Source organism: Salvelinus sp. IW2-2015, linkage group LG20 (genome assembly GCF_002910315.2).
Source record: "Salvelinus sp. IW2-2015 linkage group LG20, ASM291031v2, whole genome shotgun sequence".
Classification (NCBI taxonomy): domain Eukaryota; kingdom Metazoa; phylum Chordata; class Actinopteri; order Salmoniformes; family Salmonidae; genus Salvelinus; species Salvelinus sp. IW2-2015.
This window is the reverse complement of record NC_036860.1, coordinates 75,148,501-75,170,724: the sequence shown is the minus strand read 5'-3', so window position 1 is coordinate 75,170,724 and position 22,224 is coordinate 75,148,501. Positions and strand designations below refer to the sequence as shown.

The following is a 22,224-nucleotide window of genomic DNA, read 5'->3' as shown; positions in this document are numbered from 1 at the left end:
TGTACAATTTTGACCCATTTTGAACTCACACAAAAATTGCGTGTTCTCTACTCAATTTATTATGCAAAGCTCGCAACACGGCCAGTTCAGTCAGCATGTAACGCATGTCATCCTTTGGATCAAACATAGTGATCATAAACGTTGACACTGTATATGACATGAGTTTTATGATATGGAAATGTGAAGTGCACATTTGGACTCACAGGTGTTTGGTTTGCTTGTATGACATCAAAGCGGCATTATAAAACACTCAATGTCTCATCTTTCAGAACACATCAACTCCTCTCGATATACAGCGTTTCCCCTCACCCAGACCATTTATGTAAATGCAGCCCTTTAGCGTGCGGGATGAGGGAAACTTGTCACGCACTGTGCTCAAGTTTAGTATAGCTGTCAGTCAAAACCGATACCGTGCTGTGAAGCATAGAATCTGAGCTCTGACGTCATGTATAGCATGTTACTCTACAGCCACTGCGTTCCAATCCGCTTATCAATGACAAACTGCCATTTTCAACCAGTATACAGCATGACAGGAACTGTGCAAGTGGAAAGGTCTACTGATCATAACAAATGGTAATGTAAGAATGCCTTGATAGGCTAGCCTATAAAAATTGGGGGGAAACAATGTGAGAAAGGACAAACAATGAAAGAAAACAGAGAATGTCTGTAAGCGGCTTGTTTAGCTTGTGTTGATTGATGCAAATCAATATGTTCCTGCAGTCAAGATAGGAACTTGCACTCACATTGGAACGGAGTCAAAACCTTTCTGGAAACAAGCATGTTCAAAACGAACATAAAGAGGCCCTTAGTTTTAACTCATTATACAGAGAAACTGAGATTGTAAATATGTCTGTAAATATGGCTGTGATTGTGTCTTTGCCCAGTGACGGAGGGCTCATCTATTGGAGATTGGTTGGTCATATAATACATACAAAGCACTAAAGCTGGGCGATATGGACAAAAATCCATATTGCGATAAATTATCTGAATTAATGATAAATAGAATGCTAAGTTTAGCTAATGTGTACCTGTTTTTTATCCTTTAAAACTACTACTACTTGTTTGATGGTTGTAGCTATCAATTGTTCCATTAACAAATCCCACATACATTACCTTCAGAGAGTATTGATATTAAACACCCCTTGACTTTCTCCACTTTGTTGTTTTACAGACTCAATTAACTTCTTATGGCTTGGGGGCAGTATTTCGACATCTGGATTTAGATTTTTTTTTATGTGGGTATTTTCAATTGAATGCCTATAGAGTATCTATTGGGTTAGGACTCAGATTGCAGTTCCTATGGCTTCCACTAGATGTCAGTCTTTAGACATTGTTTCAGGCTTCTTTTCTAAAAAATGAAGAAGAATGAGACCTTTCTCGCAGTGGACTGGGGAAGAACGTTACCGATTGCGCGCCCTTCGTTTTTTTCCTTTCTATTGAATACGCTATTGTCTGGTGGAAATATCGATTATTTAGACAATTGACAATCTGAGGATTAATTAAACATTGTTTGGCATGTTTCAATGAACTTTACCGGTACTATTAGGATGTATTCCTCTGCATGTTTTGACCACCTTTGAGCCAGTGGATTACTGAACAAAACGCGCCAACAAAACTGAATTTCTGGGATATAGAGAGGGACTTTATCGAACAAAACAAACATGTATTGTGTAGCTGCGACTCTTGTGACTGCAACCATATGAAGATCTTCAAAGGTAAGTGATGAATTTTAAATCGCTATACCTGACTTTTGTAATTCCTTTACTTGGTTGTAAAATGTTTGTATGCTTTTGTAAGCGGGGCACTATCCTCAGATAAATCGCATGGTATGCTTTCGCCTTAAAGCCTTTTTGAAATCTGACAAAGCGGCTGGATTAACAAGAAGTTAATCTTTAAGCCGATGTATAACACTTGTATTTTTTATGAATGTTTATTATGACTATTTCTTTATTTTGAATTTGGCATTCTGCAATTTCACCGGATGTTGTCGAGGTGGGTCGCTAGCGGAACGCCTGCAACAGAAAAGTTAAAAAAATATATATAATAAATAATTGAGATTTTTCACTGGCCTACACACACACACACACAAAACCCCATAATGTCAAAGTGGAGGTGTTTTTCAATTTTCTTTGAAAAATGTCTTAAATCTAAGTATTTCAACCCATTTGTTATGGAAAGCCTAAGTTCAGGAGTAAAATTGTGCTTAACAAGTCACATAATAAGTTGCATGGACTCGCTCTGTGTGCAATAAGTGTTTAAAGCTGCAATATGTAACTTTTTGGGAGAAACAAACAAATTCAGGTTATTTCTATGCTTCCTGTTAAGTTTTGTTTTTGCACATTATCTTCAAACAGCAGAAAATACAATACTGTTATGGAAAATATATTTGTGATTAAAAAAATAAAAAAATGGTACAATGATTCTCTACACTAGACTTGTTCTGTCACAAACAGAAATTATGCAAACAATTCGAATTTTAGGAACCAGGAAAAGGTGGAGCGATTTCTGCATGGTGCATCTTTAACGTAATTTTTGAATGACTACCTCATCTCTGTATCCCACACAGATAATTGTAAATGTCCCTCAGTCGAGCAGTGAATTTCAAAACAGATTCAACCAGAGAGGTTTTCCAATGCCTCGCAAAGGGCACATTTTAGTAGATGTGTAAAAAAAAAAGCAGACAATGAATATCCCTTTGAGCATGGTGAATTATTAATTACACTTCGGATAGTGTGTCAATACACCCAGTCACTACAAAGATGCAGGCGTCCTTCCTAACTCAGTTGCCGGAGAGGAAGGAAACCACTCAAGGATTTCCACCATTAGGTCAATGGTGACTTTAAAACAGTTAGAGTTTAATGTCTGTAATAGGAGAAAATGGAGAATGGATCAACATTGTAATTACTAACCTAATTGACAGAGTGAAGAGAAGGACAGAGTGAAGAGAAGGCTGTACAGTATTTAAAATCTCATAACATGCATCCTGTTTGCAAAAAGGCACTAAAGCAATACTGCAAAAAATGTGGCAAAACACTGTATTCAGGACAAAACGTTATGTTTGGGGCAAATCCAATCCAATAAATAAATTTTTTTTTTTAAACTGTCACATGCGCCAAATACAACCTTACCGTAAAATGCTTACTTACAAACTTTGAACTGCATTGTTGGTTAAGAAAATATTTACCATATAAACTAAAGTCAAAAATAAAACACAATAACAAGGCTATATACAGAGTACTAGTCTCCATATTTTCAAGCATAGTGGCGGCTGCATCATGTCATGGGTATGCTTACAATCATTAAGGACTGGGGAGTTTCAGGATTTTAAAAAAATAAACAGAATGGAGCCAAGTACAGACAAAATCCTAGTGGAAAACTTGGTTTAGTCTGCTTTCCACCAGACACTGGGAGATGAATTCACCTTTCAGCAGGACAATAACCTAACACACAAGGCCAAATCTACACTGGAGTTGCTTACCAAGAACACAGTGAATGTTCCAGAGGTGGCGAGTTACAGTTTTGACTTGAATCTACGGGAAGACCTGAAAATGGTTGTCTAGCAATGATCAACAACCAATTTGACAGAGCTTGAAGAATTTTGAAAAGAATGGATGGGCAAATATTGCACAATCCAGGTGTGAAAAGTTCTTAGAGATTTACCCAGAAAGCCACAGCTGTAATCACTGCCAAAAGTGCTTCCACAAAGTATTGACTCAGGGGTGTGAATACGTATGTAAATGTAATATTTCTGTATTTCATTTTCAATAAATGTCATTTTGTCATTGAGGCCATGGTCACCAAGCTTCAAGTAAAGATCACTTTTGCATTAAAAAAAGGTATGCTGAGATAAAGTAATGTTAAAAAAAATATATAAGTTGTATATATTTTTTTAACATTAACCTAATAAAAACTGTTCTGTAGGAATCAGGTTTGTCCAGTAGACAGGCCTAATACATTATCACAGCATATTGGCTATATGCCTGGCCTGCCAATATTGTTCTTCTCAGACCACATTATATTTCACAACTCGAGCTTTGATAACAAAATAGATCATAATTTGGTGTTGCACTTGCGAGCCACAGCAGAGAACAAATTGAAATAATTAGACAGATAAGCTACCTGCATCTGATGGTGATTAAGACAACTGTGAACGTAAAATCACAACATCAGTGATGTTCAGGTCGGAAAGTCAGGGCTCTAGAAAGATGCCAGAGTTTCTACCTTGGAATTCCAAGTTGGATGCCCGTTTTTTTTTTTTTACACAATATTTTTCCCAGTCAGATCTCGTTTTATTCCGAGTTCCCAGTTGGCTTGAGCGCATTGAAGTTGTAGATGCCCAAGTTCCTAGCTGTTTTGAACACAGCATTAATCTCAGCGGAGGGACGGAAAAAACAGCAGAGGGTCAGCCTCTCGTGGTCCCTCTCTTCTTCCTTTCTCTGGTCAGTCTCACCGGAGGAGAGGGGACACAGTCTTCCACCTGATGGTGAAACTCGAGTCGCACCACATCTGCCTCAAGCACAAATGAATGTTGTTCCTATGACCAGAGAAAGTGAAATATTCAAATAGACACGACAAACTGCTAATAATAAAAACCCAAGGCTATCTATACACTCGGCTACTCATTCATTGCAGCGCAAGTAGGAGTTGTATGTTTTGTAATAGTTTTGAATAAAAAAAAAAATAAACATGAACTCACTTATAAAAACAGCACCTCTGCTGTATTATTTGACAGTCTCTCTCTGGTCATGTTTAAAAGTCTCACGTAGGCTAGTATCAAACTTGTAGGCACTGATTTGAGCTATCAGATTGGCCAGCGCCGTGGGCGCACTCAATTTAGCAACAGATCTCAAGGTCCGCCGGGTAGACAGACAAATGATATAGTTAAAATGCGAACACTTATGGGGTATTGTGTGTAGATGGGTGATCATTTTTTTTGTTGATGAAATATATATTTTGAATTCAGTCGAACAAAATGTGGAGTAAGTCAAGGGATATGAATACTTTGAAGGCACTGTATTAGAAAAAAGGTATTTCATTTCAAACTTCATATTTTTTTACTATAGGCTACTTATTGTAATGAACGATAAACAAAATACAGATCGGAAGACTTTCCTGGCCTACTGCTTCAAATGCTATTAAAAAGAAAGACACACAACACGCACACTATATATCTCCGAAGATACTAGCTACACACATAAGCTACTTACACGACTCATTAATTGCACAAAAAAAATAAACATCAGTCATGTTCGCTCTAGTGTACTGTCCAATGAGCAGACAACCCTCCAGGCCTTTCACAGAGCAGTCAGGGTTGCCACGGCACCCAGTGACATTCAAAGACGTCATTAGGGGGATGGGAGGTTACTAAAGGTCTGGTCAGTCGTCAGCGGTTCTAAATATAGACAGAAAGAGATTGGAGAAGAGCGCAGCCAGTAAGAGAATCCACAGGTTGTTGTTGTTAGGATTTATTCTGATATAAGATAGCCCATGTGTAGAGGAACTTCAACTGGAATCATGAGAGCAAGCCTAAAAAAAAAATTATATTGTTTAAGAGACCCATAAACACATCCTACTACTGGAGATAATTCAGAATTATCACTCCAGTTTGCCAACTTCTTTAAGATAAAAGTAATCATGTGTGTACAAGTTCAATGGTGAACCATACAGCCACCATAAAGCACCGGACTTTGAGATGCTGGTTTCCTGTCGTCAAACAAACTTGTAAATTACTCAAGGAAATCACAACACACGAGTAATGCCCTGAGGGGAGTTCATGGACAGGATCAGAGGGGTAAGAGGTCACAGGGGGTGGGCTTCTTTGGCATTTCATGAATGGAAAAAAAGCTGGAGGAAAGAAAACCAGACTTACCTGTGGTGTTGGCAGAAATGATGAACGGAGAAGCCAGAGATGATTGTGTTAGTGATCTTTGTTGTTCCAAAACTCAGTCAAGTTGAAGGTAATAAGAATTAGGATGATAAAGCCTTAGGCAAGTGTGTATTTGCTTGTGTTTGGGAAGGGACTGAAGGTTCTAAAGTGGGTCTTCGGAGTCAGCCATGACTTTGGTCCAGAGGTATGGTGGATCAGTAGGCTCCTCCCCTTCTTCGAGTCAATCCCCCTGCAATAGTCACAAATGAACAAGAGTTAGCCAGCTGCAGTTCAAGGATCCTGGTATCCATAACTCCTCACACTCCTGGCCACTGCCGATAGCATAGCCAGCATTCATTCAGTCATAAGTAATTCAGTAATGTTAGTTTGACTCCAATTTTGCTTAGTCAGGCAATGACAGAGTAGGTGATCTGCCAGTCAAGATTAGTTGTTACGCACAGGCCAAAATAAGCAGTTGGGCTACCTCCATTTGCAACTCTCCCTCCCCAACTACCACCATGATAAACAGAGATGACAAATGATTTTACATTATTCCACTCCAGACTACCATTAAAACACTTTCTTTTTAACTCATAAAAAAGTCTAGTTGCTAAAGACAGTGTCAAATGTGGAAAATTGTTTTGCTTTGAGTGGGGAAGGTGAGGGAGTCAGTTTGCCTCCACCGAAAAGCACTCGCAGAGCTGTTACTGGAATGAGTCATGCAGCCTGGGGTCTGCAGAGACGAGAGAGACACTACAATACCCACACTCCCCCTGGGGATGGAGGAGTAGAGGCATAGCGCTGCAATACCCATACTGGCCCCCAATCTCACCTGGGGTCATTGAGCATGGTGAGCGGACAAATGGACAGTGTCAATATGTGCCATCTTTCTAAGCTGGGCCTCTGTTCTTAAACAATAGGCTACTTAGTCATTTCATCACCGTGTGAATGTGAAAACACACATTCTAAATTACTTGTGTAAATTTCTCCCTGCTTATGTATGATGGTCTATTTCTTAGGTCGCAAAATACATAAAACCTTAGTTGTTGCTTCCTAGATCTCTAGTATAGCTATATATATATATATATATATATATATATATATATATATATATATATATATATATATATATATATATATATATATATATATATATATATGGGATTTCACCATGGGAGGTCTGATTTCATCCATCCAGGGTTCTGCCCAACATAAATATGAAAATCTATATTCTCTTTATTCCAATTAGCCTTTCAAAACGCTAGAATCCGTACTTGGTGAATATGCCACGTCCGTTTGCGATATTAAAACAGAAGTTACTTCAAACAACTGACAGTTCATTTCCCTCAGACATTGCATGCACGATATAAGAGCAGAGGTACTGCACATTGTTTTTGTTGCCATGCTAGATGCTCCTCTCCTCAGTTATCAACAAATCAAAAACAATAAATGCGCTGGGGCGAGCAGTGGCGCCGTTTCACCTTAACACAAAGGAGCAAATATTCTAAATCATTTCAATAAACTCCTGTCAAGGTAGCCTAATCACAAGCAATACCATGGGTGCAAATTACTATGTGCATTATGTTAGTTGTTTTTACAAAGAGGATATTCACGCACTTTGCAGACCTTATCCAGAGCAAATTACATCATACAAATTTACATATTTCTGCATTCACACAGCTGGATGAACACTGGCGCAGTGCCAATTATGTCTCTCATTAATAGACAGCGATGACTTTTGGGTATTTGAACATGCAACCTCCTGGTTAAATCCTTAACGTGCAATGTTGGCTCCATTACGCCACACTGTAAAGGGTCTAACAAAGTGCCTGCTTTATGCTTAATCCCCATTCATCTCGGTTTGCTCTGCAGCTGCTGTTGGGTCTGCATCCTACAGGAGTCCTGGCAGTTCCACAGCCCACTTGGGGCACCCTGCATTTTGGACAGTGTCCCTCCCTGGACCTGCGGCCTCACCTACTGGGCAGAGGGAGCAACTGCAGGGGCAGGACGTCGCCAGACAGGGCCCCCCCATGTCTCAACACAAGTCGGAATAGGCATTATCAACCAGATGTAATCACCAGCTTCCTCATTTCAGCAAACACTGGATAGTCTTTGTGCCTAATCTAACCATAGGGCTGCACTACAGTAAATTATATATTCTACACAGAAACCTCTGACCAAAGTGGTATTGAGGCTCAGAAATGTGGCATTTTACACAAGTAAGGCTTGGGTGACTGATAATGACGTAAAGATTTGGCATTTCTGCAAATATTAGTTTAATGTTGGAAGTCTATATCAGAGCGTGCCTTTAAATGATAATTCCATACTGAAATTGTACATCTGTTTACTGTTTTTTTTTAATGCACACAGATGGCAAACAGTAACCTATACAAGCAAACAAAGGGTGCGCTAGTTGTCTGTGCCAAAACGCCAGTAATTTTCATTCATAGCTTGTTCTCCATCTTCTTTTTAAATAGGGAGACACTGTTTTCAGCACCAGTCAAAAGTTGACACACCTACTCATTCAAGGGTTCCTTTATTTTTACATTGTAGAATAGTAGAAGATAACTATGAAATAACACATATGGAATCATGTATTAACCAAAGAAAAGTGTGATATATATATATATATATAATGATAGATATAAGAATCTCATCTAAGTAGCCACCCTTTGCCTTGATGACAGCTTTGCACACTCTTGGCATTCTCTCAACCAGCTTCATGAGGTAGCCACCCGGAATGCATTTCAGTCAACAGGTGTGCCTTAAAAAGCTAATTTGTGGAATTTCTTTCCTTCGTAATGCATTTGAGCCAATCAGTTGTGTTGTGACAAGGTAGGGGTGGTATACAAAAGATAGCCCTATTTGGTAAAAGACCAAGTCCATATTATGGCAAGAACAGCTCAAATAAGCATAGAGAAACGACAGTCCATCATTACTTTAAGACATGAAGGTCAGTCAATACGGAAAATGTTAAGAACTTTGATAAGTTTCTTCAAGTGCAGTTGCAAAAACCATCAAGCGCTATGATGAAACTGGCTCTCACGAGGACCACCACAGGAAAGGAAGACTCGGAGTTCAAATCAAACTGTATTTGTCACATGTGCCGAATACAACAGGTGTAGACCTTAGTGAAATGCTTACTTACAAGCCCTTCACCAACAATAAAGTGTTAAGAACTGATTTTCTAAAATAAACTGAAGTTAAATAAAATGTAAAAATAAACCTAGTTAAAACTTCTTGTCAATATGGGGGCGCTGTTTCCACTTTGGAAAAAATCATGCCCAAATTAAACTGCCTCGTACTCTATTCTAGATCGTACAATATGCATATTATTATTACTATTGGATAGAAAACACTCACGTTTCTAAAACTGTTTGAATTATATCTGTGAGTAAAACAGAACTCATTTGGCAGCAAACTTCCAGATAGGAAGTGAAAAATCTGAAAACGATGCTCTGTTCCAGGGCCTGCCTATTCAATTGCTTAATATTTATAGATTTGCATGCACTGCATACGCCTTCCACTAGATGTCAACAGGCAGTGGAAGGTGGAATGGGGTGTCTAGCTTGATCTGAGGTCYAACAAGAGCTCTTGGAATGATGTGACCACAATTTCCTTTCTCTACCTAGGCGCGGGAAGGACATCAGCATTGGCTTCTGAAAAGCGTTTGGTATAGACGGTGGATGTCTCCGGCTCTGATTTTATTTGATAGATGTGATAAAAACATCATAAAGTAGTTTTTTTCAACCGAGTTGTATCAGTTTATTCAACGTTTAATGCGACTTTTGGAATTTTCCTTTCTTTGCGTCAGGAGAGTGATGGGCATGTACGCGCCACATGGCTAGCTAAGGTTGCTAATTCGACAGGAGAGAAGGACATTCTAAAACCAAACAATTTATTCTGGACAAAGGACTCCTTGTACAAGATTCTGATGGAAGCCCAGCAAAAGTAGGAACAATTTATGATGTTATTTCGTATTTGTGGAAAATGTTGAGTCCTATTTTCCGCCCTTTTTGCGGGCGCTGTCTCGCTATAACGTAAGCTGTTTGTTGTTATGGTAAAGTTATTTTTAAAAATCTAACACGGCAGTTGCATTAAGAACTAGTGTATCTTTCATTTGCTGTCCAACATGTATTTTTTAGTAAAGTTTATGATGAGTTCTTTGGTCAGATTAGGTGAGTGTCCAAAATATCTCCGGACAATTTGGTGAATCGATGCTACATATTCACAATGTATAACCACGGTTTGCAGCTCAAAATATGCACATTTTCGAACAAAACATAAGTGTATTGTATAACCTGATGTTATAGGACTGTCATCTGATGAAGTTGATCAAGGTTAGTGATTAATTTTATATCTTTTGCTGTTTTTTTGCGATCGCTACCTTTTGCTGCTGATAAATGCATTTGTGTGTGTGGCTATTGTGGTAAGCTAATATAATGCTATATTGTGTTTTCGCTGTAAAACACTTAAAAGATCTGAAATATTGGCTGGATTCACAAGATGTTTATCTTTCATTTGCTGTACACCATGTATTTTTCATAAATGTTTTATGATGAGTATTTAGGTATTTCACGTTGCTCTCTGTAATTATTCTGGCTGCTTTGGTGATATTTTTGATGGTAGCTGCAATGTAAAACTATGATTTATACCTCAAATATGCACATTTTCGAACAAAACATAAATTTATTGTATAACATGTTATAAGACTGTCATCTGATGAAGTTGTTTCTTGGTTAGTGACTAATTATATCTCTATTTGGTCGGTTTTGTGATAGCTACCTATGCGGTAGAAAAATGGTGAAAATATGCGGTTGAGTCTTTTGCTATTGTGGTTAGCTAATAGAAATACATAGTGTTTTCGCTGTAAAACATTTTAAAAATCGGAAATGATGGCTGGATTCACAAGATGTTTATCTTTCATTTGCTGTATTGGACTTGTGATTTCATGAAAATTATATTATATCCCTGTCGCGTTAGGCTAGGCTATGCTAGTCATCTTTTTTGATGAGGCTGCTCCCGGATCCGGGATGGGTAGCAATGAAAGGTTAAAGGGCAATAAAATAACAGTAGCGAGGCTATATACAGGAGGTACCGTTACAAAGTCAATGGGGGACAGTCTATGATTAGGGTGGCTGGATTCTTAGGCAATTTTTAGGGCCTTCCTCTGACACCGCCTTGTATAGAGGTCCCGGATGACAGGAAGCGTGGCCCCATGATGTACTGGGCCATACGCACTACCCTCTGTAGTGCCTTGCAGTCTGAGGTCGAGCAGTTGCCATACCAGGCGGTGATGCAACCAGTCAGGATGCTCTCGATGGTGTAGCTGTAGAACTTTGAGGATCTGGGGACCCATGCCAAATAATTTCAGTCAGTTGAGGGGGAATAGGCATTGTCATGCACTCTTAACCACTGTCTTGGTGTGTTTGGACCATGATAGTTTGTTGGTGATGGACACCAAGGAAATTGAAGCTCTCAACCTGCTCTCAAGCCCGTAATGGAGCTGTAGTCTACGACCATCTCCTTTGTTTTACATCTGCTGCAGAGGAAAAGTTCATTATGGTTAACGGCACCTCAAATTGCAGCCAAAACAAATGCTAGAGTTGAAGTAACAGACATCTCAACATCAACTGTTCAGAGGAGACTGCGTGAAATCATACCTTCACGGTCAAATTGCTACAAAGGAACCACACCAATAAGAAGGAGAGACTTGCTTGGCCCAAGAAACCCAAACAAAATGACAGACTTGTGGAAATCTGTCCTTTGGTCTGATGAGTCCAAATTTGAGATTGTTGGTTCCAACCGCCGTGTCTTTGTGAGACGCAGGGTAGGTGAACGGATGAGCTCCACATGTGTAGTTCCCCCCGTGAAGCATGGAGGTGGGATGGTGCTTTGCTGGTGACACAGTCTGTGATTCATTTAGAATTCAAGGCACACTTACCCAGCATGGCTACCACAGAATTTTGCAGCAATACGCCATCCCATCTGGTTTGCGCTTTTTGGGACTATCATTTTTTTTTTCAACAGGGCAATGATCCAACACACCTCCAGGCTGTGTAAGGGCTATTTGACCAAGGAGAGTGATGGAGGGCTGCATCAGATGACCTGGCCTCCACAATCACCCGACCTCAACCAAATTGAGATGGTTTGGGATGAGTTGGACCGCAGAGTAAAAGAAAAAGCAGCCAACAAGTGCTCAGCATGTGTGGGAACTCCTTCAAGGCTGTTGGAAAAGCATTCCAGGTGAAGCTGGTTGAGAAAATGCCAAGTGTGCCAAGCTGTCATCATTGCAAAGGTTGGCTACTTTGAAGAATCTCAAATAAACTATATTTTGATTTGTTTAACACTTTTTTGGTTACTACATGATTCCATGTGTTATTTCATAGTTTGTCTTCACTATTACTCTAATGTAGAAAATTGTCAAAATAAAGAAAAACTGTTGAATGAGTAGGTGTCCAAACTTTTGACTGGTACACGCACAAATAAAAGTTAAATCGGCCATAAACGTGAACAAATCAAGATGATTTTTAGGCCATATCGCCCAGCCCTAATTACTACTGCAGTGTAATTCCTGGAAAGCGGATCCAAGTCCCACTCATCAGTCGCGGAAGTCTCGCCTCTAAGCCGTATGATTTAATGGAGTGGAGTTAGCACTGAAAGCCCATGCAGTACCGCCGTCCCTGTGCCTTCCGCACTGAAGCAAGGCTCTTAGGCGTCGTGCCCAAACACGTCGCTGATCGTTTAATGCTCTTAAAACTACTCTCCTCAGATATCCCCTACGGTTTAACACTGGCATCTTGTCAGCACATCGGCTAAATATATTCATCTTTCTCTAGGGTTTTGTTTGGTTTTGCAAGGTTATCTGGGAACAGTCATGAGGATTAGACTAACAACAAGAACATGTAAATTTAGTCACTCACACGTTTAGATACCAGAATCACCAAGGCCAATTTGTGACAGGAAGGCATTGTTGCACCAATTGCAAGAAACATCTCAAATTGAAATTATACTTTTTTGAAATTGTTAATTTTATGCAGCCTTTCTAAAGTTAGGGACTAAGTGCCATTAACCTTTCTCCTGTACACCCACGGAGGATGACATTTCCTCTAATTGCATACAATATGTTAGCTAAATCTGAAAACGTGTCTCGAGTGTGGTATGGGGCTAAGCAAATGGCTCTCTGTGTGATATTACAGAAGTTGGTAAGCAACTCTCCCCCTGCAGGATCCCAAGGCACTCGGTCAGATGACATGCTCCGGCAAGGGCCTGGCTTCATCACGGCATACACAGGAAGCTTGGTTATAGAAACCGTGTCACAGGGATAATGGGATGCCTTGTCGCAGGGTATTTAGTACCTTTAACCACCTCCGACTGCTGGCCTAGCCACTTTCACCGGCTGCATTGTCCTAAGGACGTGTGAATGGGGATAAAAATATCAGCTCATCTTTTTTTTTTTTACCCTTTGCAGTACGACTGCGTGATGGTGCAAGGAGACTCATCTGGAGAATAGCCTAAGTGGGGTCTCCGCCTCCTCGCATTATCACTGAAAATACCTGTCCCTCCAACAGCCAGGAAGTGCTGCTAAGTGACATGCTGTCCTCAGACCTTGGTATCAGCCTTTGCTTGAAGCCATGACTTAAAATTAGAGGTCGACCGATTAAAATCGGGGCCGATTTCAAGTTTTCATAACAATCGGAAATCGGTATTTTTGGGCGCCGATTTGCCGTTTTTTTTTTTACACCTTTATTTAATCTTTATTTAACTAGGCAAGTCAGTTAAGAACACATTCTTATTTTCAATGACGGCCTAGGAACGAGGCAGAACGACAGATTTTTAACATTGTCAGCTCGGGGGATCCAATCTTGCAACCTTACAGTTAACTAGTCCAATGCTCTAACACTGATTACATTGCACTCCACGAGGAGCCTGCCTGTGCCGCAAATGCAGTAAGCTAAGGTAAATTGCTAGCTAGCATTAAACTTATCTTATAAAAAACAATCAATCAATGACTGTCATTGCTCCAATATGTACCTAACCATAAACATCAATGCCTTTCTTAAAATCAATACACAAGTATATATTTTTAAACCTGCATATTTAGCTAAAAGAAATCCAGGTTAGCAGGCAATATTAACCAGGTGAAATTGTGTCATTTCTCTTGCGTTCATTGCACGCAGAGTCAGGGTATATGCAACAGTTTGGGCCGCCTGGCTCTTTGCGAACTAATTTGCCAGAATTTTACGTAATTATGACAACATTGAAGGTTGTGCAATGTAACAGGAAAATTTAGACTCATGGATGCCACCCGTTAGATAAAATACGGAACGTAATAAACGTTTTGTTTTCGAGGTGATAGTTTCCGGATTAGAGAGAAATAGTCGACGCGTTATAATTCCTGTAATAACTTGCGGCTGAATTTCAAAGGGGTTCCTTCGTTATTTTACCGTTCATGTCTTCCATAGAGAATGTCTTGATCTACTTCAAATAAGGTCTGTGTTTCGTGCAGGCTTAAACTCAACGTTTTGATACCCGTGTAAATCTCACTAGGATAAGGTAACGTTTGTCAACATATTTTCATAAATCTACTCTACAAAAAAATTGATCTTCGCTTATATTTAGCCAATATTGATCAGAGTTACCTTGTCCTATGGATATCCACACAGTTATAAAATTGGCACGGTGATGTAAGCCTACACGAAACGCAGACCTTATTTTAAGTGAATCTAAAAAATATCCTATGGAATAAATGAAGGAACCGCTTTTCAGATTTTGCTAGAAGGTGTCATGGGAATTAGGACTCGCACTTTGGTCGTCAATTCTTACCATGCCCATTATTAAAATAGGATTTCCTGCATATAGAAATTAAAGTTTTGGGCATCCCGGGTGGCGCAGTGGTCTAGGGCACTGCATCGCAGTGCTAGCTGTGCCACCAGAGTCTCTGGGTTCGCGCCCAGGCTCTGTCGCGACCGGGGGGGTCCATGGGGCGACGCACAATTGGCCTAGCGTCGTCCGGGTTAGGGAGGGTTTGGCCGGTAGGGATATCCTTGTCTCATCGCGCTCCAGCGACTCCTGTGGCGGGCCGGGCGCAGTGCGCGCTAACCAAGGGGGGCGGGTGCACGGTGTTTCCTCCGACACATTGGTGCGGCTGGCTTCCGGGTTGGAGGCGCGCTGTGTTAAGAAGCAGTGCGGGTTGGTTGGGTTGTGCTTCGGAGGACGCATGACTTTCGACCTTCGTCTCTCCCGAGCCCGTACGGGAGTTGTAGCGATGAGACAAGATAGTAATTACTAGCGATTGGATACCACGAAAATTGGGGAGAAAAGGGGGTCAAATTTTTAAAAAACTTTTTTTTTTTTTAATAGAAATTAAAGTTTTTGTTTTCAACATTCATCACAGGTAACTTAAACTCTATTTTTATTCAAACAGTTGAGAGTATTTGTCTCCTAAGCAGACTCTTCAGTATCATTGTCACTTCAGAGCTGTGTGTGTGTGTATTATATTAAGTTAAAATAAAAGTGTTCATTCAGTATTGTTGCCGTTATTACAAAAATGTTTTTGTGTGTGTGTATGATATATATATAAAACGTTTTTTTGTGTTGTTTTTATAAAATCGGCATCGGCTTTTTTTGTCCTCCAATAATCGGTGTGGGAAAATCATAATCGGTCGACCTCTACTTAAAATGGTTCAACATATGAAGCACAGAAATTGTACAGCAAGAAATTCTTAGAATTGCAGGGGGAGCTTTAAGCAGGAGCAAATCAATTTGCAACAAGCAAATGGGCTTCATGTTTAAATTGGCTGCGGTCAACTTTATTGCATAGCATTTATGAATGCAATGGCCTTCCGGCAATGCAACAGAAAGGCCTGTGGCACTGAGTCGGGTCTGGTCCAAAATCAGAACCACATAAGGAGGATTGTTTGTGCTCTTATAAACAGAACCAAAGATGGCGTCTGACACTCACTAACCCAGCAAAAATATGTGCTGCTGCTGCACATCCCCCTCATCCAGCCCTCAAAGTCAAGGCGAGAGAGCGACCAGCAGAATCTCAAGGAGAAAGGAGGGACACTGCACTCAGCAGCGCCTTTCCCACTAGCAGGGACGAAATGGCCCCATCTCCCCTTGACACCACACCTTACATACAAAACAGAGAACATGCAGGCTCTCAATGGCAGTGGCACCTTTACTTACCTTGAAGCTAAATTGTTCACTTAAATTGCAGAGAGAGATAGGCCTAGTTAGTTGATTAAAAATGTAGTCCAATGAAGCATGTCTAGGCAATGGTCTTATAACTGGTCCAAGGATGTTTCATTAGGTTCCAGACACCAAATTTACTCATTTCAGTCAAATGATTTTCCCCCAACACTGAAGTGCCTCACAGAAATGATACAATTTTGGGTCAGCACATTGCTCAAGGGTAGGAGGCTGGCACCTATTCCTTCTGGAATTTGAACCAGCAACACTTAGCCTAAGTCACATGCCCATTTCTCCAAGAATAGGCTTTTCTGGGGGGGTAGTATTGTAAACGTGCACGGAATATTGGGATGGAGGCTGTCAACTGTGGGTTTTATCCGATCAACACTGGTAACCAGATTTCCAAGATATAAAAAATTTAAATAAAAAAGTATTTCAGCACAGCAGCAAGCATGTTTCAATCATTAACATACAGCTGAGGTTATTTTTGCTTCACACTGATTCATACACTGTAGAAAACAGTCTTTAGGCTACAAAGTGTCCATGCATTTTTGCATTGCAAACAGAATAGGCGAACATCAAGGACCTGTATCTTCAGGGCAGCGCATGGGCAGGGCTGTTCAATAGCCTTTTCAACACCTTGTGTGATTCATTTGGACAAGTGACTCTGCTTCACATCATTGATGAACTGTCTTTAAAAAATTAAATAAGAGTTGCAATCTTACAACCTCTATGTGCTGAACCTACTTCGTGAAGGTGTAGGCCTAATCTCTCATGGACAGATGCACGTAACATAAAAATGGTAGTAGCAGCAGCATCTGTCGACAGCCTGTGGGATGGCACAGACTAGCCCAAACTGGCTGAGAGTTTCCGTTTAGAGGGATGAAGACTTTGCTAGTCTCGTTAGTACATTTAGCAATATTTAAATTCTGGGTGTCCGAGATCAGAGAAGCAAAGTTCGACCCATCAAGTTTAATTCAGGCAATCAATATAAAAGATACACATAAAAAAAAATAGACATTAGTAACCCACATAGAGAAAGCACATTTAAAATGTATACTGTTCAGTGGCCATGGTCTGAGGCAAACGTTACTTATATCCTTCCTCATAAGGAAGAAGTCCCCTATGGAACACGGGATCTCAATGTGTGACCCTTTAAGTCTTGACATCTGGGTGCACCTCAGCCACGCTCAAGGTCCTAAACGATATCATAACCGCCATCGATAAGAGACATTACTGTGCAGCCGTATTCATCGACCTGGCCAAGGCTTTCGACTCTGTCAATCACCACATTCTTATTGGCAGACTCAACAGCCTTGGTTTCTCAAATGATTGCCACGCCTGGTTCACCAACTACTTCTCTGATAGAGTTCAGTGTGTCAAATCAGAGAGCCTGTTGTCCGGACGTCTGGCAGTCTCTATGGGGCTGCCACAGGGTTCAATTCTTGGGCCGACTCTCTTCTCTGTATACTTCAATGATGTCGCTCTTGCTGCTGGTGATTTTCTGATCCACCTCTATGCAGACGACACCATTCTGTATACTTCTGGCCCTTCTTTGGACACTGTGTTAACTAACCTCCAGACGTGCTTCAATGCCATACAACTCTCCTTCCGTGGCCACCAACTGCTCTTAAATGCAACTAAAAGCATGCGCTTCAACCGATCACTGCCCGCACGTCCAGCATCACTACTCTGGACAGTTCTGACTTAAAATGTGGACAACTACCTAGGTGTTTGGCTAGACTGTAAACTCTCCAATCCAAAATGAAATCTAGAATCGGCTTCCTATTTCGCAACAAAGCATCCTTCACTCATATTGCCAAACATACCCTCGTAAAACTGACCATCCTACCAATCCTCGACTTCAGCGATGTCATTTACAAAATAGCCTCCGACACTCTACTCAACAAATTGGATGCAGTCTATCACAGTGGCATCCGTTTTGTCACCAAAGCCCCATATATCACCCACCACTGCGACCTGTACGCTCTCGTTGGCTGGCCATCGCTTCATACTCGTCGCCAAACCCACTGGCTCCAGGTCATCTACAAGTCTCTGCTAGGTAAAGCCCCGCCTCATCTCAGCTCACTGGTCACCATAGCAGCACCCACCCGTAGCACCCGCTCCAGCAGGTATATCTCACTGGTCACCCCCAAAGCCAATTCCTCCTTTGGCTGCCTTTCCTTCCAGTTCTCTGCTGCCAATGACTGGAACGAACTGCAAAAATCACTGAAGCTGGAGACCCATATCTCCCTCACTAGCTTTAAACACCAGCTGTCAGAGCAGCTCACAGATCACTGCACCTGTACATAGCCCACCTGTAAACAGCCCATCCAACTACCTCATCCCCATACTGTTCCTTAATTTATTTAGCTCCTTTGCACACCAGTATCTACTTGCACATTCATCTTCTGCATATCTACCATTCCAGTGTCTAATTGCTATATTGTAATTACTTCGCCACCATTGCCTACTTATTGCCTTACCTCCCATGCACTCACTGTATATAGATTTTTCTTTTCTCTACTCTATTATTGACTGTTTGATTATTCCATGTGTAACTGTGTTGTTGTATGTGTCGAACTGCTGTGCTTTATCTTGGCCAGGTTGCAGTTGTAAATGAGAACTTGTTCTCAACTAGCCTACCTGGTTAAATAAACGGTTTGAAAATAAATACATTTGTTTAATCTGTCACCATGTAATTCAACTGGGCACATGCAGATAGATGTGTTCCAAAAAGTATCCAGATGTTTGCAGAGAAGATCAGGTTAGGTTATCTGATAGCAAGAGGGCAGAAATCAGGAGTGTGTGACAAGAGAAACCTTGAGCAAAAAAGCTGATGCTAGCGATGGTTTAGCCAGTGTTCTTCATTTACTTGGAGTGACTGTTAAAGAAGGGCAATTCCACAGCAACAGTTGAGGCTGATTTTCACATTAAAATGTATATGCCAAACAAAATCCAATGATTAAAGTTAAACAAACCGTAAACTCTATGCACAAGGACTTAACAATTTCAATGAAAAAGGACACTTGCAAGGCCACTCGAGGACTGTGAGAGGCATCCACACACACGTGGGAAAGCAGCATTTCTGTCAATCAACTGAATCTTAGCAAATCTTGACACTTAATCAAAGACAGGCATTTGTCATTCATTTCATTTTTGGAGGAAATCTTTCTCCATGACCTCTGCTCCATCCAACTTCTGCCACAATGGAGCTGTGCCAAGACTGCCAAATGACTTGCGAGCCAAAACCACATCTTTTCATAGGGTTTAGGGTGGCCTGGCAGGTAAAGATGTTAGCGTGCACTTGCACAGAACAAGCCTCAAATCAAAATCTTACTTTTGGAATCCACTGTAGGAATAATTACGGAGTGGTAAAAAACATAGAAAACACCTGCACTTTCCATGACAAACTGACCAGGTGAAAGTTATGATCCATTATTGATGTCACCTGTAAATCCACTTCAAATCAGGGTAGATGAAGGGGGGGGGGGGGGAGAGAGACAGGTTCAAGAAGGATTTTTAAGCCTTGAGACATGGAATGTGCATGTGTCATTCAGAGAGTGGATGGGCAAGATAAAATATTTAAGCGCCTTTGAACGGGGTATGGTAGTAGGTGCGAGGGGGACTGGTTTGAGTGTCAACTGCAACGCTGCTGGGTTTTTCACACTCAACGGTTTCCTGTGTGTGTATCAAGAATGGTCCACCACCCAAGGGACATGCAGCCAACTTGACAACTGTGGGAAGCATTGGAGCCAACATGGGCCAGCATCCCTGTGTAACACTTGACACCTTGTAGGCCATGCCCCAACAAATTGAGGGCAAAAGGGGTGTGAAACACAATATTAGGGAGGTGTTGTAATGTTTTGTACACTGAGTATCTAAGCCTACCTTTGATAAATGTCATGTTCCTTTCATAACAGTTATGACTATCATGAAAGTAACTGTAAAAACACAACTTTGCCTTCGCTAGCAGACAATCCATTGTGATAACCGACACTGACCATAAATGGAGAAACTATTCAGACATCTCTACATCAGGAGGAAACCTACCGGTCTGTACTTCACTATCTAGGCATAAAAGGTGCTTCCAGTAATGCAAATTAGTATTTTGGGGGGCAAGGAAGGCACTGATATTGCATTAATTGGCCTAAGCCATTATATTTTCCCTTTTCATCCACATTTTTATTTTACGCAGTAAAACTAGTGGCGTCAATGTCATTTAACTAGGCAAGACAGTTAAGAACAAATTCTTATTTACAATGACAGCCTACCAAAAGGCCTCCTGTAGGGACTGGGGATGGAATGAAAAATAAAATATAGGACAAAAAACACACATCACGACAAAGAGAGACCTAAGACAACACAGCACGGCAGAAACGCATGGTAGCAACAACATGGTAGCAGAAAAAAAACATGGTACAAACATGATTGGGCACAGACAACAGCACAAAGGGCAAGAAGGTAGAGAGAACAATACATCCCGCAAAGCAGCCACAACTGTCAGTAAGAGTTTCCGTGATTGAGTTCTTGAATGAAGAGATTGAGAAAACTGTCCAGTTTCAGTGTTTGTTGCAGCTCATCATTTTAATTAACATATATATTGAATATGCAAAAACACAGGCTACTGACTGTGCGGGATCCTCGCTCTCTCACACACACGTTTGGCATATTAACTGTATACACCAATAGAAACAACTAGCAAGGAGTGGGACCCCAACTCAAGTGGCACCATCACCTTAAAAAAATGCGGCGTCGCAAACTTGCTGACGACTGCAATGGGGGTTACCAGAAGAGGCAAACTAACTAGTCATTTCAACTCGAACAAAATTTGCTAAACATGGAGGACACAAATTGCCATGGAGGGCTCCGACGGCTGCGGTACTGCTTTTAGCACCCACCCTAAAAAACATTTTTCAAATGTGATAGCTAAGTTAGCCTGCGTTAGTTAGTAACGTTAGCTTATCAGCAGCCTACTTCCAGATAGCTAACGTTAGCTAGCACGCTAACTAGACGTCTGGGAACATTACAACCTGGCTAACTGACGCTTTAAATCAGATGCCAATACTATGTGTCAGTTTGTTAACTTGACATTTTCCAAATCAGAACAATCCATTCGTGCACATTTACATTAGCTAAAGCAACTTCGCTTGCTAGCTAACGTAAACTAGCTATCAAAACTTCATAGCGTTCTGTCAGCTATCTAGCTTGTTAGCTAGCCAGGAGTAACCAAACGCATCAGATGAAAATATCGCGGTATAAAAACATTTACCAGCAGTAGACGAAAGATACATTATCTCCCCGCAAACATAACGTACCTGATTGTCGTTCTCTTTTTCACTGCTTGGATATTGCCTCTTCGACCGTTACACTTCTTGATCGGTTTAATAATATTTTTTTGGGGGTGAAATGTCTAATTTTCCCTGTTACAACTCTCTTTCCTCCATATTTTCAGCTCCTCCACCAACAACATTAATGACGTTTGTCCCCTGTCACGTGACCCCATCTGTTGGCGCTAAAAATAGATTATACACCCAATGAGTAACTCAGTACAGCAGGACAGATACCCAACACAGTCGCAGACACTACTACCACGGCCCGAGTAGGAAAGGACTGCAAGTTTCCTACCAAAATCTTGGTTGCGCAGAATGTGCAGCGCATCTTTTTGGGAAGGCTATCAATGTGAATCTTGGGCGCCCCTATTAGATATACAGTAACTCAGAACAGCAAGTAACAGAGTATGCTAGACTAGAGCATGGGAAACATGTTTACATTGCCAAAGCATGTGGAATAGATCATAAACAAAAATGAACAGTAAAAGCTTTAAAAGAATAGAGCCATTTAAATTTATATTACTGGCTATGTATAGTGTTGTAGCAATGTGCAAATAGTTGAAGTAAGAAAGGGAAAATAAATAAATAGTATGTGGATTCTATTGGTACATGTAGGTAGCACACATGAGGATGTTTTTCTTTTTAGAGATCATTTCCCTAATTAGTATTGCTAACCAGATGTAAAATTATGTTTTGATTAATTTAATGGAGTGGGTTAGGTCTGCTCTATACCAAATGAGTCTCTTCCCTGTTTCACACCTGGTAGTTTGGTGGACGTCTCTCTCTCTCTCTCTCTCTCTCTCTCTCTCTCTCTCTCTCTCTCTCTCTCTC

At 40.8% G+C, this 22,224-nt stretch overlaps 1 long non-coding RNA gene across 2 annotated transcripts; it reads right to left on the bottom strand.

Annotated features, from left to right (window-relative positions):
* Window positions 1–4,992: 4,992 nt before the first annotated feature.
* On the bottom strand, window positions 4,993–21,564 carry LOC111980749 (uncharacterized). Of its 2 annotated transcripts, none has more exons than XR_002879500.2 (3): window positions 21,379–21,564; window positions 5,870–6,116; window positions 4,993–5,392 (listed from the first exon to the last, which is right to left on the bottom strand). It is a non-coding gene; the product is annotated as an uncharacterized lncRNA (long non-coding RNA). The 2 variants fall into 2 exon arrangements; XR_002879499.1 differs by lacking the exon at window positions 4,993–5,392 and adding an exon at window positions 5,399–5,526 and having other exon boundaries at window positions 21,379–21,563.
* Between the last annotated feature and the right edge of the window lie 660 nt (window positions 21,565–22,224).